Consider the following 16,344-nt stretch of genomic DNA (forward strand, 5'->3'; position numbering starts at 1 on the left):
TAGTAATGATGTAAGAAAAATTGATAGAATCGAATATATCGATTAACTTTTAATAAATTATGGTTTGTTTTTGTTTTTAATTTTTTTTACATTGATACCAAAATTACTCTGATACCATGTGTTATCATATGAAATGAGAATCTTATTTTGGCATTCACAATAATAATTTTTCAATGTTAAGAGAATGTAAACAATTTAAGAGTAAAAAGTTATATGAACCTATAATATTAAAAAATTACCATTTAAAAAAAAAAAAAAAAAAAAAAAAAAACCAAACAAAATGTTTTGAATTGAATCGACATAAAAATATTGTTAGTAATAATGAATTGTCCTAGCAAATAGGGGATTCTATTCCTTTTCTCTAGCTTATGCCATCCAAACAGTAGCTTAAAGATTGTAGCCCCAAAGCCTTAGAGATCGGCTTTCTTTCTGCTTTTCTCTCAAGGGTGTGCAGCTCATAGAAATGATCATTGGAATCTTAATGCAGCCATGGAATCAACACCCCCCCCCCCCCCCCTCTCTCTCTCTCTCTCTCTCTCTATATATATATATATATGTATATGTATATATATACATAGTATTATTTTGTGTGGTGATGAAAACAAAATGTTGTACCGTGAATCCGAATTTAAAGTGAGGGTATTTTTGATATTTTAACACATGTAAATTGTGTTAGGAATAGGTTTTTAAAGTTTTGAAAAAACAGATTTTTTCTCAACTTTGATCTATTTTTCAGATGAGACTCATGCGCCAAAGTTGGTAGGTCTAAGTGATAACACGTTTTATGCCGTGTTGTGATTCACATAGTATATTTGATTACTCAAAACCATTATCAGGTAAATGGGAAATTGAAGCCAAAGTGAGCTTCATGAAAATGGAGTTTTTTGTGGAAATTCCTTAAAGTTTGGTTTAAGACTTATCCCACATTGGTTTGGTGAGCAAACTTATGTGAGCTTATAAGGCATAGGTTTGTAACTTGGGAATGGCCCCAAGGGGCACCTCAAATTTGTAGAAGAGAGAGGTTATGGGTAAATTAGGCTAGACTCATTGGACCTAAAAATAAACACGCGCCCCCGTTCGGTCGGGCAGGCTGGGCTAGGCTTGGGTGCGCGGTGTGAGGTTGGATTGAGATTGTCCGGCCCAATAGATTTCAAATCTATCCGAACAGATTCAGTTCAAAAAACCCTTACCTGTTTTAATTTAAATTCAAGTTTAATTTAAACCGAACAGGTACCATACTTGTTGGATTCAAACCAAACAGCCACCATTTTCCTATATAAAGAGGCAGTCCCTCATCTGGTTTTTTCACTTAATTTTAGTCCCAAAATTTTGCCTGCTCTCTCTACATTTTGCTGCATTATTTTCTTGTGAGAAAGAGTGTAAACACAAAATATATTCGTTGTGCGAATAATTTATAGTGCTGTAATTATTCGTTATTGATCATTTTATCCTGAGAGATAGACATCCACAATCTGAAAGCACTATGGAAATGACGAATCTGTCTTAAGGATACAATGTTAAACACTGGACTTTATCAGAATTTTGTTTAATAAATATATAAGGTTAGTAATTAAATTACTTTCTGTTTTATTATTTTTTTCGTTTCAGATTTTGATTTGTAATAAAATAAAAATCTGTTTTTATTTACTTGCTTTATTTTCTGGTTTGATTTTTGTAATCAAACAATTTCTCTCATTTTTTTTATTTCTTCTGCTTGTTGTTAAGTACACAGACATAATTTAATCGTAATACCGTGAAGATTGTCTATCAAATTATTGTTCAATTTATTTATATATGTAGTTGAGGGAGTAATTATTTTTGTAACTTTTTTATTATAATGGAATTAAAGTGACTATTGATTATAGTGAAAGAGAAATGTTATATATCTCAAATAATCTATCAAATTTTCTATCAAATTTTCTCACATGGGGGGAAACTCATACAAATCTATATGTGTGTGAGTCCTACACCCATATGAGAAGTTGAATAAAATATTTGAGATCCCTAATATAACTTATAGTGAAATTTGGACGTAATTTTAATGACGAGAACCTAGGAAAATGAAACTACAAAGACATTACTAAAATAGTGTGGTGGCCTTGGGGTATTGTTTTATGCCATTCGTTTTAGGACGCTTATTCGGTTGTCTTGTATTCTACTATTTTAATAGCTAGAAGCACTACATGTATTAACTACTAAAGTAAAATTTAGGTAATGTTTGGTAGAGTTTTAAAATTATGATTTGAGTGTGAAGTTATATTTTAAGTTTATGAGTGTTTAAATTATGATTTGAGAAGAAAAAATTTGTTTGGTTATGAGTTTTGAAAAGAATTTTAAATTGAGTGTTGAACTTTTTATGTAACATATAAAATGAGAAAAGTTGTTTGGTTATAGTGTTGAAAAGAATTTTCAAAATTTAATTCAAAAAGTTATAACTCATAATTAAACACACAATTCAAAACTCTATCGAAAATTCTATTCAAAACTCATAACCAAACGCTTTTTAAAATTCAATTACAAAAATTAATTATTGAAAAAAAATAACATAAAAATTTGTTTAATTGAAAATATTACAACAAAATTTTTTTTCTTCAAAATAAATATGAAATTAGTGCTTTATAATGACTTTTGATTGTATATTAACGTGAAGCATCTTCAGTTTTGATCTTCTTTAGCATGTGAACCTTTTCAGCATGAATAAGACGAAAGAGAGGGTATGTACGAAACAGTGAGAGCTTTGGCTTGGAAGGAGCTCTGCCAAACGTGAAACATAACCATGTTTTGAAGTGTGTGGTGGAATCAATATTTGAAAACTCTATCCAAACAAAGGCTTCACATAAAGGGGTGAAATTATGATTAGAGCGACTAACGAGACACAACCTTAATTGTTATGGTACTTGAAAACATTTCAACATTAAAATTTAGGTAGCGTTTGGTAGAGTTTTAAAATTACGATTTAAGTGTGGAGTTACATTTTGAGTTTGTGAGTGTTTGAATTACGATTTGAGAAGAGAAAATTTGTTTGGTAATGAGTTTTGAATTAAGTGTTGAACTTTTAATGTAACATATAAAATGAAAAAAATTGTTTGGTTATGAGTGTTGAAAAGTTTTTAAAACTTAATTTAAAAAGTTATAACTTATAACCAAACACACAACTAAAAGCTCTATCAAAAATTCTGTTCAAAACTCATAACCAAACTCTTTTTAAAATTCAATTACAAAAATTAATTATTGAAAAAAATAACATAATTTTTTTTTAATTGAAAATATTACAACAAATTTTTTTTTTCAAAATAAATATGAAATTAGTGTTTTACAATGACTTTTGATTGTATATTTAGTTGGAACGTGAAGCATCTTCAGTCTTGATTTTCTTTAGCATGTGAACCTTTTCAGAATGAAGAAGATGAAAGGGAGGGTATGTACGAAACGGTGAAAGTTTTGGCTTAGAAAAAGTTCTGCCAAATATGAAATAGAATTGTGTTTTTGTAACAATCTCGACCCAAGATTAACGATAATCTATGATTTAATATGCCTAATAAGATACTAAGATCAGATTTTGAATTAATTGCATATGTGGTGCATTATTTGTGTTTTTATCTGTTTGTTGTAGGAATATCTGTTTAAGATTCTGCTATATTTTACGAGTTGAAGGCCTTATCAGCATCCGATTCAGAAATTAACTTGATTTATGTGTTAATTAGAATTTTTAGAACTTTATAATAAATTCAATTGAAATTCGATTTGGAACGATTAAATTAGTTTGACTTAATGTCTATTTATTTGACCTCAATTAATTACACTTTATCCAAGCCTATATTAGGCACCAATTGAGCCCCCACTCATCTCTCTTCTTTGATTTCAACACATTTTGAGCATATTCAAAGTAAGAAAATGTGAAAGAGGGAGAGCAGGGAGAAATTGAGCTCAAACCAAGAAATTGTTAGGAATTGTTGGCATTTGAAGAAGATTTGAGAGTTTCAACTTCAACCTTTATGAATTCAAGTCTCTAGGTATGAAATCAAACTCTTAGTTGCGTAATTGGGTTAGATCTTGCAAGACTTCTAGTGAATTAAATGAATTCACGAGCGAATTGGGTTAGGAATGAAAAATGTTAAACCATACCATGCATACATGCGTATTTTCTCACATTTTGAGTTGAATTTCCAAGAATTTTCCCATGCATGTCTTGAATTCACCTTAATTTTGAGAAATCATCAAATTTCATAATGTTTTATAGCATTTGATCATATTTTGAGAAGATTGAGTTTAAAGGAATTCATACATGTCATGTTCATGAAACACCCACAAATTTCAAGTTGAATTTTGTACAATTGGCAAACTTTTGAACCATGATTTCTTGAACTGGTCTTTAATTCATGTTGTTTTAAGAGTTTTCATGTACTTCCTCAAGTTTTGGCTCATAAAAATCAAGTTTTGAAGTTTTGAGTTTAAGTTTTAAGCTTGGAGATCAAATCTAGAAATTGTAGAATTTGCATCTACGCTCGAGCGTAGGAACCCACGCTCGAGCGACCACTCTGAGTGCGTGCACTTCCGCTCGAGCAACCTGAAGTACGCTCGCGCGTGAAATGCAAGCCCTCAGAAGTTCATGTGTTTTGCAGTACGCTCAAGTGACAGAAGCCACGCTCGAGCGAGGGTTTGAGTCTCACGCTTCAGCGGGGATTGAGCGTCCGTCGAGTGTGAAAATCAAGCAATCGGCACTTTTTCAAAGTTTAGAGTCCGCTCAAACGAAGGAAGTTACGCTCGAGCGAACCCTCACATTTTGCATGTTCGCTTGAGCGAGGAAAGCCACGCTCGAACGTAGACCTTGTTTTCAGCAAGTTTTAAAAAATATTTTCAAGTGAATTGTTACATCCTCATTCCATCCTAGGCATTCCTAGGCCATGATTAAGGCACTATAATGAGGACAATGATGAGAAACACACTTAGGACATGAAGATGTGTTATGTGTAATTCGAGAATTTGTTTCAATATATGTCTATGTCATGTTATATAGGTAACGTGCCGCGAGTTAAGTGAATTACCTACTCTACTCGTTTACTTGGAGCCATTTGTTAACTGTGAGTAATAACTCTGTAAAGTTATGTTTAATTACAAGTATTTTCTATCTGGTATGATACGATTTGTTTTCTGATATACTATTTTATGAATTATGAATGAATGTCCATTTTTCTGAAATGTATTTGTGGCATCCTTAGCTCACGTAGCCCTCGTCCGGGAGTAATAATACCGTGGTCAATATGCACGTGGCCCTCACCCGGGGATAACAATATTGTGGCTTATATTCACGTGGCCCTTGCCCAGGGGTAACAATATTGCGGCCTATATTCACGTGGCTCTTACCTGGGAGAAACAATACCATGGCTACTTGCGTGCAAGATATGGACATTTATGGTCGTCGATACCGACTATACATGTGGGTCTCAAAACGAAATTGATATGATAGCTAATGGGTGAACCACATATAATCTGAAGCTGAATATGAATATGAGCATGTATTTGAATCCAATTCCGATTTGAAATCTGATTATGCATAAGACTCTGTTTCCGATAAGAATATGTTTTTGATATGAACTCTGATTTCTAACTCTGTGATAGGCATCATTTATTAAAACTCTTTATGTTGTTATTATTTGTATGTATGTAGGTGAATAAACGCATGACCAGGCCAAAGTTGATGCCTGGCGAGTTTTGGTGTCAGCCAACCAGCCTCCCGTAGAGGTTCTCTTTTGAGATCTACTCAAATTTTGTGTCCTTGGGACTTTTGTACTTTCTAAATGCTTATGTGTAGTCTGAACTCGTTTTGAAGTTTTGTATAAGTGACTTGGGTGACGTAAGACTAATGTATTTTCGATGCCACATATGTATGTATATGTATATAAGTTTGTTCGAAAATTTCATGTTCCATGTATATCTGCACGGCTCTATGGACTATATATGTTTAATATATTTGCTTCGGCAGTCCCTGTTTATATATTATTCTGTTCAGAAGCCTTTGGTAATCCAAGGATTACTGGCCGGTTACAGTGCTAAACCTATGGGAACGGATTTGGGTCGTGACAGTTTTGAAATGTGTGATATAATCAATATTTAAAAATTCCATCCAAACAGAGATTTCATGTGAAGGGTGCTTATATAGTTATGGTGCTTGAAAACATTTCAACATTAATATCTTTACCATACTCAAATGTACTCATGAATCTCTGAAACTTTTGCAGTTTAGGACACAAGGTAACGCATGCGTCATTATTTGCAAATCAAACGTGTTTCGCATGCCCCTACCTACCTTATGTATATGATAATTATATGAATATTTGTTTAATTATTGATAAATATCACTTAACACTTATAAATTATGAAATTATATATTTAAACTCTTCAATGATAAAATATCGTACAAATACTATACATTAGGAGACATTTAAGTTAAACTATCAATAAGTTCTAATAATTTGACTTAATTTTCATCAAGTTTTATTAAAAATAAGTCTGGATAAAATTGTCGCTAAAAATAAATTTTTTGTGACAATTTTTTATATGTTATTAAAAATTGACAATTACTGACTTTTTTTTGTTATGATTTTTATAAATTGTCGCTAAAACTTACAATTAGTGACATTTTTTATGATAAATTTTTCACATAGGACTTAGTAGGCAATAAATCCACTTATTAAGACCTTCACGTAAGTACTCCTAGAATTTATTATAGTGCGATTGATAGTAGAGAGGTAAGAAAAATCAGTGAAACCACATTGACCATCTGAGTCTAATCAAAATTTTAGTTTTTAGTTGATTTTTTATAGAGTACAGTATGTTTCGATTTTGAAAAATTTCTTTTTGCTTGTTTCCACTTTTGAAAAAATATTTTTCAAAAAATTTTACTTTCTTATTTTTCGTATTTTTTTGTTTTTACTAAATTTTTTTAATATTTTAAGCAATTTTTTTGCTTTTTAAACACACCTAACATAAATACACCTAAAAAGTAAAAAAAATTATAAAAAAAAATCTTTTAAAAATTCACTAAATACCAAAAATATAAAAAAAATACAAGAATTCAATACATTTTTTTATATTTTTATGTATTTATTAATTTTTTAAAATATTTTTTCATAAATTTTTTGCTTTTTAGATACATCTAAGTAAGATGCATCTAAAAGAATAAAAAAAATATTTAAAATTTAAAAATATTCACTAAAAATAAAAAAACACGAAAACCAAAAAAATTAATTTTCAAAAAACTTTTAATCCAGAAAACTCAAACCAAACATACTGCTGTTTAATACTTTTATATTCTGATTATTTGAGTTTTGTAAAGTAAATAACTTAATTCTAATAGATGAATCCAACAACTTTCTTTGTGTGAACAGAACATTGAATATTTTAGGACGTTTTCACACCACCAAGAAATTTCTTTAAAATTGACATGGACAGGCCCACAAAGGCCATAAACCACTATAAGTAATCTGAGCCCATCATTCGGAGCCCAATGCATAACCCAGCCGATGGAGTCCAGAACAGCTGGAATCCAATATGGCATCAAGAACCAACGGCATTCAGGCACGTGGCGGGTGAAGGACGAGCCACATCAGCAGACAAAGATCTGCAAAGTTATTGCCACTGCACATCACCATTAATGCAGCCCATCACAGCATTTATTACGACAACACTTCTCCGCCGAGACAGAACCCCCTTACCCTGAGTAAGGTAAGCTACAGCATAGGCTTTCGGCAAGGAGAGCAGGTCGGAAGAAACAACGAAATGATTGTCAAAGGATATAAGCGAACGTTGTAGACAAGAAAAAAAGGTTAAGCTTTCTATCTCTAATCTCTCCCTCTACACATTACTTCTCTTCCTAACTTGCTCGTCGGAGAGTTCACTAGGGGACTACCCCGTTCCCCGTTGAACTTGCCTGCCGGTTATCCGGTGGGCTTAATTATTTGGACACGGGCTTGAGGAGCTTGGACCTGCCCGATCCATTCACTGGGACGAACAGCATTAACAAAAATTATGTTTGAATTATGAATTTTGGTAAAAAATTAGAAAAGAAAAGAAAAAATATCAATAAAATGCGAATAAAATATAAGTACATTTTAACCACGTTTTATACACACACACACACACACACATATATATATATATATATTTATATTTCTAAATCCCTACCCAAATTAATTATCCAAACACAGTTTAACTAAATTATTGTACAGTGTTCATTAGCAAAAATAATGAGTGAGGTTATCGCAAAAACTTGAAAAAGATTGGACCCTAGTAGACTTTAAATTGTATTTGGGTCAAGAATTTGAAGGAAAAAAAACTAGAGAGAAAATAAAAATATTAAATAAATGATTTTTTTTTTAAAATTTTATTTCATTCATCTTTTCATTTTCCTAAAAATAATGAGTGAGCTTATCACAAAAACTTGAAAAAGATTGGACTCTAATAGACTTTAAATTGTATTTGGGTCAAGAATTTGAAGAGAAAAAAAAAATTAGAGAGAAAATAAAAATATTAAATAGATGATTTTTTTACAAAATTTATTTCATTTATCTTTTCATTTCACTCCACAATCTCTACTTGATCCAAACACGGAACTAGCCCTATATACCGCAAAAGGTTGGATCAGCGCTACTTTTCATTCTAATGGCCAGTGGAATGGATCGACTCAGTCATGCTCTCATTATAATTTATGTTAAATAATTTGGGCCATGATTAAAGGCCTGTTAGGCCCACAAACCTGAACCTTCATAAATAAAGATCAGCTTTTAGACTCGGATGGGCTGGGCGGCTGTGAACCTTAGATGAGACATTAAATATTTCATTGCAAATTTTGGGTGTGGGTAAACATTTGGTAATACTTTATAGGTACTTTTGGAGCCTTTTGTATTGAGTATGTATTGTATTTAATTTTTTGTATTATAATTATAGTTCTTTAAATTTCATTATAATATCATACATGATTTTTTTTTTTTTAAAAAAATTGAAATTAAAATATTCAAAACAAAAAGAGATGATTGCACTTATTACATTGTCAAGTAGTGCTCCAGGGACATTTGTTTAATGTCCAACAGAGTTATTAGTTCGTTGTTTGGTTTAAAAAGTGAAGGTTAGAATAATAGTCAGATATACATTATTTTCAATTAAATAGTCAAAATCTATTTATCTCCAAACTAATAATCTATTGTATTTGTGTGGGAAATTTTCCGATCACACTGCCAACTCAGTAATTCAGATAGAGAGCACTGGCAGAATAGATGGCACCTGCCTGACCTGCAACAGAAATATAAGAATCCCGCGGTGGTTCGTCCACCTGGGGCACTCCGACGATCAATCAGTATATCTCTCAAAAATAATCATTTATTCAACTCACAAGCTTGAGCCTAAAAAGCATACCTTAGACCCATGAGGGTGCCTCTCTTTTATAGCCAACATAAACCTAGTCCCAATAGAAGCCGAACTTCTATGGACTCAGGATTACTGCTAATCTTGGATTCCCAGTAAGATTAGGATAAACTCTCTAAGAGTCTTATCTGAATACAAACTGAAGTCTTCTCTCATTCTAGGACTCTTGTCCCTTATCCAGGTTGAGTTCCCTTTTCATTCTAGGACTCTTGTCCCTTATCCACTTATCTCGGATTCCAATATCTTCGGAGATAACCTCGACCTTGCCAAGATCACCTCGACGTCACGACCAGGACACATGGCACCTCGGCTGACACGTCGGTGTCACCTTGTCACGTGTTGGTACTCAGAAAATATATCCCCACAACTGCCCCATAGGTTCTATTACCTCGGCATTCTGAGATGATGGAACCTACACTGTTCGTTCATCTGTGCCCCTCTGTCCGAGATCAAACTCGCCGACCTCAAAGTTCCCTGGACTTTACTGTCCACTGGTGTCAAGAATCAAGTTTCATGCTTTCCAAGCTGCTTGAAATCGCACCTCCTAGCCGAGGTTCTGGTTCCATTAATTCGTAAACTCCAAGAACTTTGCAATTGCTCCACTCACACTCTCTGGTGAGTTCCCGATTTCCAGTCATCTATTTGACTCCGGCAATTTTCATATCGGCGTTCATTTCACTTTGTAGATTCATAAACTCTTTACTTGTTATTAAGCTCAATCTTTCATAACTCTTCTGAATCTGTTTACTTGCCATCTGTTGTCTTCTATTTTCGTCTGTCTTCAAGTTTTGAATTGTTTGAATACCTGGTACTGTTCTTGTCATATCTGCTTTCTGTTGCTAGTATCGTGTCTGGGTCATTACTTTCTTGTTCTTCACATACTTACTTAGTGCCTGTGCACTTGGCTTTATTCTTGAACTTTGTCGTCTTCTTGACTATTTTTCTCTTTTTTCATTCAATCCTCTGGCCTTTTCTCTTTCTAACTCTTTTGCTTAAATCCGTCATTGTTCCAAGCTTTCAAGCTTCTGTAACTGTCTTCGTTTCTCTCCGCCAGTGAAGCTTACGTCATTCTGTCATTGTCGTCAGACTTCGGCAATTCTTATTCCGGCTTCCCTCTTTCTGGTAAGCCACTGTTCCTCCTGATTTTATTTCTTGTTGCTTTCCAAGAAGCTCTGCTTCATTGTTAATCACCATTGTTGTTTTACCCGTTGTTTCCAAATCATCTTCTTGAATACACACTGTTCACACATCTGTTGATTTCTGCCACTGTTCTTGGCTTGACACACTTGTGCAATCCTTTTGTCTTGATTTCCTGATAGCTTCATCACCATTCTTGATTACGAATTCATTCTTGTTTCTGTTTTCTGTGTCTTTTTTCAGATTCTTGCTTTCAATCCTTGCCTTCAAACTCCGAGGTGCCAATCGCTGAGAAAATCCTTGATCAAACTCTTCGGGAGATCGATGTTGAGTTCGAGGTCGAGAATGCTGCTGAGAAGTCTTCCCAACTGTCTTCGATATCCTGCCATTTGATGCCGAGTAGTTTTGTTTCCTTCTTTTACTCCCTGTACCTTGTACTTTGTACTTTGTCCGTCTTTGTATTCTTTTAATCCGGCCGGCGTGCCATTTTTGTAGTCTAAATAATTTATTTTTCAATATTCAGGCCGAAGTGCCTTCTTTCTTCTTTAAATGCATTTCTCTGATTTCTTCTTTGAATGTATGCCTTCTTTTTTCTACTCTTGTATGATTCTATACTTAGAATAATTTGCATGTCTTCAAAGTACACCTTGACTGTGCAATCTCTTCGGGTAAAATACCTCTGTCACAACTTCTAATCTTGCTCATCTCGGCCTTGTCGTAACACTTGAAAATATTGTAACAAATATTTTCACAAGTGTTGCTTAGGACTTGTCACTTTCTTAATGTCTTCTATCAAGACTTCAGTTTTCCATATTTCAAGTTTTGACAACTTGGTAGTCTCGACAAGTACGCAAATATTGCTTGAACTTGACTTTAACTTGTAAATTTTCCTCAAAATTTTCAACAAGTGTTTAACCATCATCCTTTATCATAACCTCGGCTTAACTTCAGCTTGTAAATTTTTCTCAAAATTTCAACAAGTGTTAAACCATCTTCCTTTATCATAACTTCGGTTTAATTATAACTTGTAAATTCACACAGAATTTCAACAAGTGTTTAAACCAATCTTCTTCCGATACGACCTCAGTTTAACTTCAATTTGTAAATTCACACAGAATTTCAACAAGTGTTAAATACCACATCGGTTTAACTTCAACTTGTAAATTCACATAGAATTTCAACAAGTGTTAAACATGATCTCGGTTTAACTTCAACTTGTAAATTCACACAGAATTTCAACAAGTGTTAAACATCATCTCGGTTTAACTTCAACTTGTAAATTCACTCAGAATTTCAACAAGTGGTAAACATCATATCGGTTTAACCAACTTGTAAATTGCTACAAATTTCAACAAGTGGTAAATATCATATCGGTTTAACCAACTTATAAATTGCTACAAATTTCAACAAGTGGTAAACATCATATCGGTTTAACCAACTTGTAAATTCACACATAATTTCAACAAGTGGTAAACATCATCTCGGTTTAACCAACTTATAAATTGTTACAAATTTCAACAAGTGGTAAACATATTCTTCTTCTCTTTGCCCCCTGCATGGCTTCCACAGACTCCTCTGTGAACCTTATGAAAGGTCTTCAACCTGGCTAACTGCAGTCCAACCTTGTGTGTTTTCTTTTTTATCTTCTGGGATCTGAGATTTGCTCACTGAGCTCTTCTCTTTTCGGACTTAAGTACCGAGATCTTGTCTGCTAGAATCTTGGATCTGCTCACTCAGGTTAAGCTCTTCTCTTCTCGGACCTACTCATCTAGGCCGAGCTCATGTCTTCTAGGATCCAGGATCTGGAACCCGGGATCTGCACACTTAGGTTGAGCTCTCGTCTTCTCGGGCCTACTTGCCTAGGCTGAGATCATGTCTTCTCGGATCTGGGATCCAGGATCTGGAATCCGGGATCTGCTCACTCAGGATGAGTTCTTCTATACTTGAATGTTATCTCCTTGGGAGCGCTCATGCCTCCTGTCTTTGCATCCCTTCTGGAAGGGTCTTCGTTCCTCCGCAGGTATCTATCCTTCCATACTTGGAGGTCATCTTCGTTGTAGTATCCGCTTCGATCTGTTGTCTTTGGTACGTCACCTTCCTGGCCGACGTCTTTCACTCCGTGACTCTGGTCACGAGTTTCTGTGTTACTATTGTCCCCTTCAACGTCGAGGTTGATAGATCTCCCATTCCCAACAGGAACGTTGTCTCCAGTCTGATCCTTCTGTCCGTCATTGGCCATCTATTCTTCTTTCTTTCCCACAGACAGCGCCAATTTGTGTCGAAAATTTTCCGACCACATTGCCAACTCAGTAATTCAGCGAGAGAGCACTGGTAGAATAGATGGCACCTGATTGACCTGCAACAGAAATATAAGAATCCAGCGGAGGTTCGTCCACCCGGGGGCACTCCGACGATCAAGTCAGTATATCTCTCAAAGATAATCAATTATTCAACTCATAAGCTTGAGCCTAAAAAGCATACCTTAGACCCATGGGGGTGCCTCTCTTTTATAGCCAACATAAATCTAGTCCCAATAGAAGCCTAACTTCTATGGACTCAGGATTACTACTAATCTTGGATTCCCAGTAAGATTAGGATAAACTCTCTAAGAGTCTTATCTGAATACAAACTGAAGTCTTCTCTCATTCTAGGACTCTTGTCCCTCATCCAGGTTGAATTCCCTTTTCATTCTAGGACTCTTGTCCCTTATCCACTTATTTTGGATTCCGATATCTTCGGAGATAACCTCGGCCTTGCCGAGATCACCTCGGCGTCACGACCAAGACACGTGGCACCTCGGCTGACACGTCGGTGTCACCTTGCCACGAGTTGGTACTCAGAAAATATATCCCCCCAGTATTGTAATTTTTTTATCTAATTCGTCCAAACAAACACCTCATGAGAGTGTTGTGTTAGTGGACAGGAAGGTCACGATTTTGTGTAAGCCTTTGTTTGGGATGTGGGTTGACTTTTTAGCTTTTGGACATTTTGGCTATTTTAGCTTGGGGTTAAAAAGTCTCGTTTGGAATGAACTTTTTAGCTTTTTTGACTTTTGTGAGAGAAAAAAATAAAATGATTACGGTTTAGATATGATATTCCTATTTTGTCTTTTTGTGGATATTTAGCTCAAAAAACTCATGCCAAACATAGCCTAAGAGTATAAGAAAATAACAAATAACATTTTTTAATAATTAATAGATAGCATAGTCACATGCGTCCCAAGACATTAATATTACGGGTCCGGCTTCTGTCTAGTCCGGGATCGGACTGGACCGTGCTGTTGGGCTCGTGGGGGCCCACCACGGGTCCCGTTTTGAAAATCTGAACCGTTTAATGTGTAGAATTCGTCGAATACTACATGCCTATAAAAAAACACGTTGATTAGATATCGATAGCTATGTGATCAAATCAGTTTTGTATAAAAAAAAAATGGATGGTGAAAAAATTAACAGTTGATAAAAACTGTTTTGTTCACATAGCTATCGATATCCGATCAACGTGATTTTTTACAGACATATAGTACTCGACGAGTTCTACACATTGAACGGTTCAGATTATCACAACGGGTGGGCCCCCACGGACCCACCAACACGATCCAATCCGATCTCGGACTGGACAGAAACCATGGCCTAATATTAATATCCCATTTTAATGGCATATCTTCGTATCATCATCACTTACATCACTAGCTTGTTCATAGTATTTAGTCGAGTTGTGTGGCTGGCTTAACCTAATTCCCATTTGAAGCCTACCAAACTAGAACACCTTCCCCTAACAGTCCTAGCCACCCTCAAAATGGTGACTCAATGCATTTTAAACAGACCATTTGACTACTACTACTATACTATAATGTTGAAGATAAGCTTCTTTTGAAAAGTCCAACTACCACCCTAATTCGCATGTATTTGGCTTATTTTTTTAGTTATTTTTTTACTATTCCAACTGTAAAATGTTCAAGTTGGGCAGGCATACTCGGTCCTTCAATTTCTATGTAAAAATTTGATATAATAAGTTATAATTTATATCACAATAAATTATAATAAAAATTTATAAAAAGTTACACTCTAGCTTTCAATTTAAATCTAAAACTTGAAATTTTTTTTTACTTTTGATGGGCCTCTAAAACTTTAAAATTTTGACAGAGGCATTAGCAATTGATGGCATTCCTCATATAAGGAATGATCTTTTTTTTTTTTTTTTCAAAAGCATCGCTATTTAAGACCAAAAAAATAAATAAATTTAGGTTGTGTTTGGTTTAATTTTAAAATTGTGATTTTTTTTTTGGAGTTATGATTTGAGTGTGAAATTGTGAGTTGAGTTTTGAAGAGAAAATTTGCTTGGTCATGAATTTTGAAAGGAATTTTTGAATTTTAAATTTTAAAAAAAAGTGGATTGGGTCTACCCGATCATCCTTCCGGACATCCTCTTGGACGTCTGGTCGGTTGACAAGAATAGTGCAATTTTTTTTTTTGGTGCAATTGTAACCTGTTATTTGAAAATATATATATATATATATATACATACATACATATATATATATATATATATATATTTGTTTTAGATATTTTTTAAATATAGAAATTATTTTTTTTAGATTTTTTATAAAAATAATTTAGCAATCTCATCACTAACTATTTTCAACACTATATTATCAAAAGAGTTTTGAATTAAGTTTTGAGTTGTGTGTTTGGTTATGAGTTTTGAAATTAATTTTTGAATTGAGTATTGAGTAATTTTGAGTCGTGTGTTTAGTTATGAATTTTGAAAAGTGATTTGAAAATTTTGCTTTTTGAATCATGATTCCAAAGGCAAACCAAACATGGCCTTAATTTTTAAGTCTAGTGATGTGTCAATCAATTAGGATATTAAAGGCAACACTCTTTCTCATATTTTCTCTAATTATCAACCAATCATATCATTTATACATCATTATATTTAGAAAATGAGTTTTAAAAGTGAGTTTTTATGTCATTTCCCTTTTCGTGAAGGTATTTGGCAACACTAAGGTCTCGTTTGGCAAGTGCCCATTTTAGCCAAAAAGTCAAAAAGTTATTAAAAAAATTAAAAAGCTAACAACCCATACCAAAAAGTCAAAGATTTCCTTTTTTTCTCTACTTTTTGCACATTTTTTCGTAAAAAACCAAAAAGTCATCCCAAACATACTAGTTTTTTTTACATCACATTTTAACCAAAAAGCCAAAAAGTTACTAAAAAAGCATATTCCCAAACGAGGCGTAATTCTATTAAAAAAGTTAGACAGTCAATAAGTTAAAAAAAAGTCAAATTTAATAATATTAACATTTTTTCTCTTACAAAAAGAAAGTTTTGTAGTAATTTTCTAAACACATAATCTAAAAAATACAACTAAAAAATCAAAAAAATTACTAAAATAGTCAACCCAAATGGCCTCTAAGTTTAAAGCATGAGTCGAGTGGAGAGTAACTTAATTTAAAAATTATATTAAAGCTTAATTTATTTATCTCCAAGCTAAAATAAAACAATTTTTGATCGATTTAAGTTTGAGTTAAGTTTGAATAAGTTAAAAAAGTGAGCAATACTACACATAATTCATTTTCTCATTTTTAGACGCAATGCAGTGGGACTTACATTAATAAATGCACATTATTTGTGTCTAGGAACATAAAAATAGAGTAAGAAACATAATTATATATAATATTTTTCTTTATAAAAAAATTCAACAAATTTCATAAGTGCATTTAAATTTAATTTGTTACCTAATCTAACATAAACAAACTTATTAACAAGTTGAATTCGAGCATCTTGATT

This window comes from Camellia sinensis, chromosome 2 (genome assembly GCF_055761805.1).
Source record: "Camellia sinensis isolate YWXY chromosome 2, ASM5576180v1, whole genome shotgun sequence".
NCBI lineage: Eukaryota > Viridiplantae > Streptophyta > Magnoliopsida > Ericales > Theaceae > Camellia > Camellia sinensis.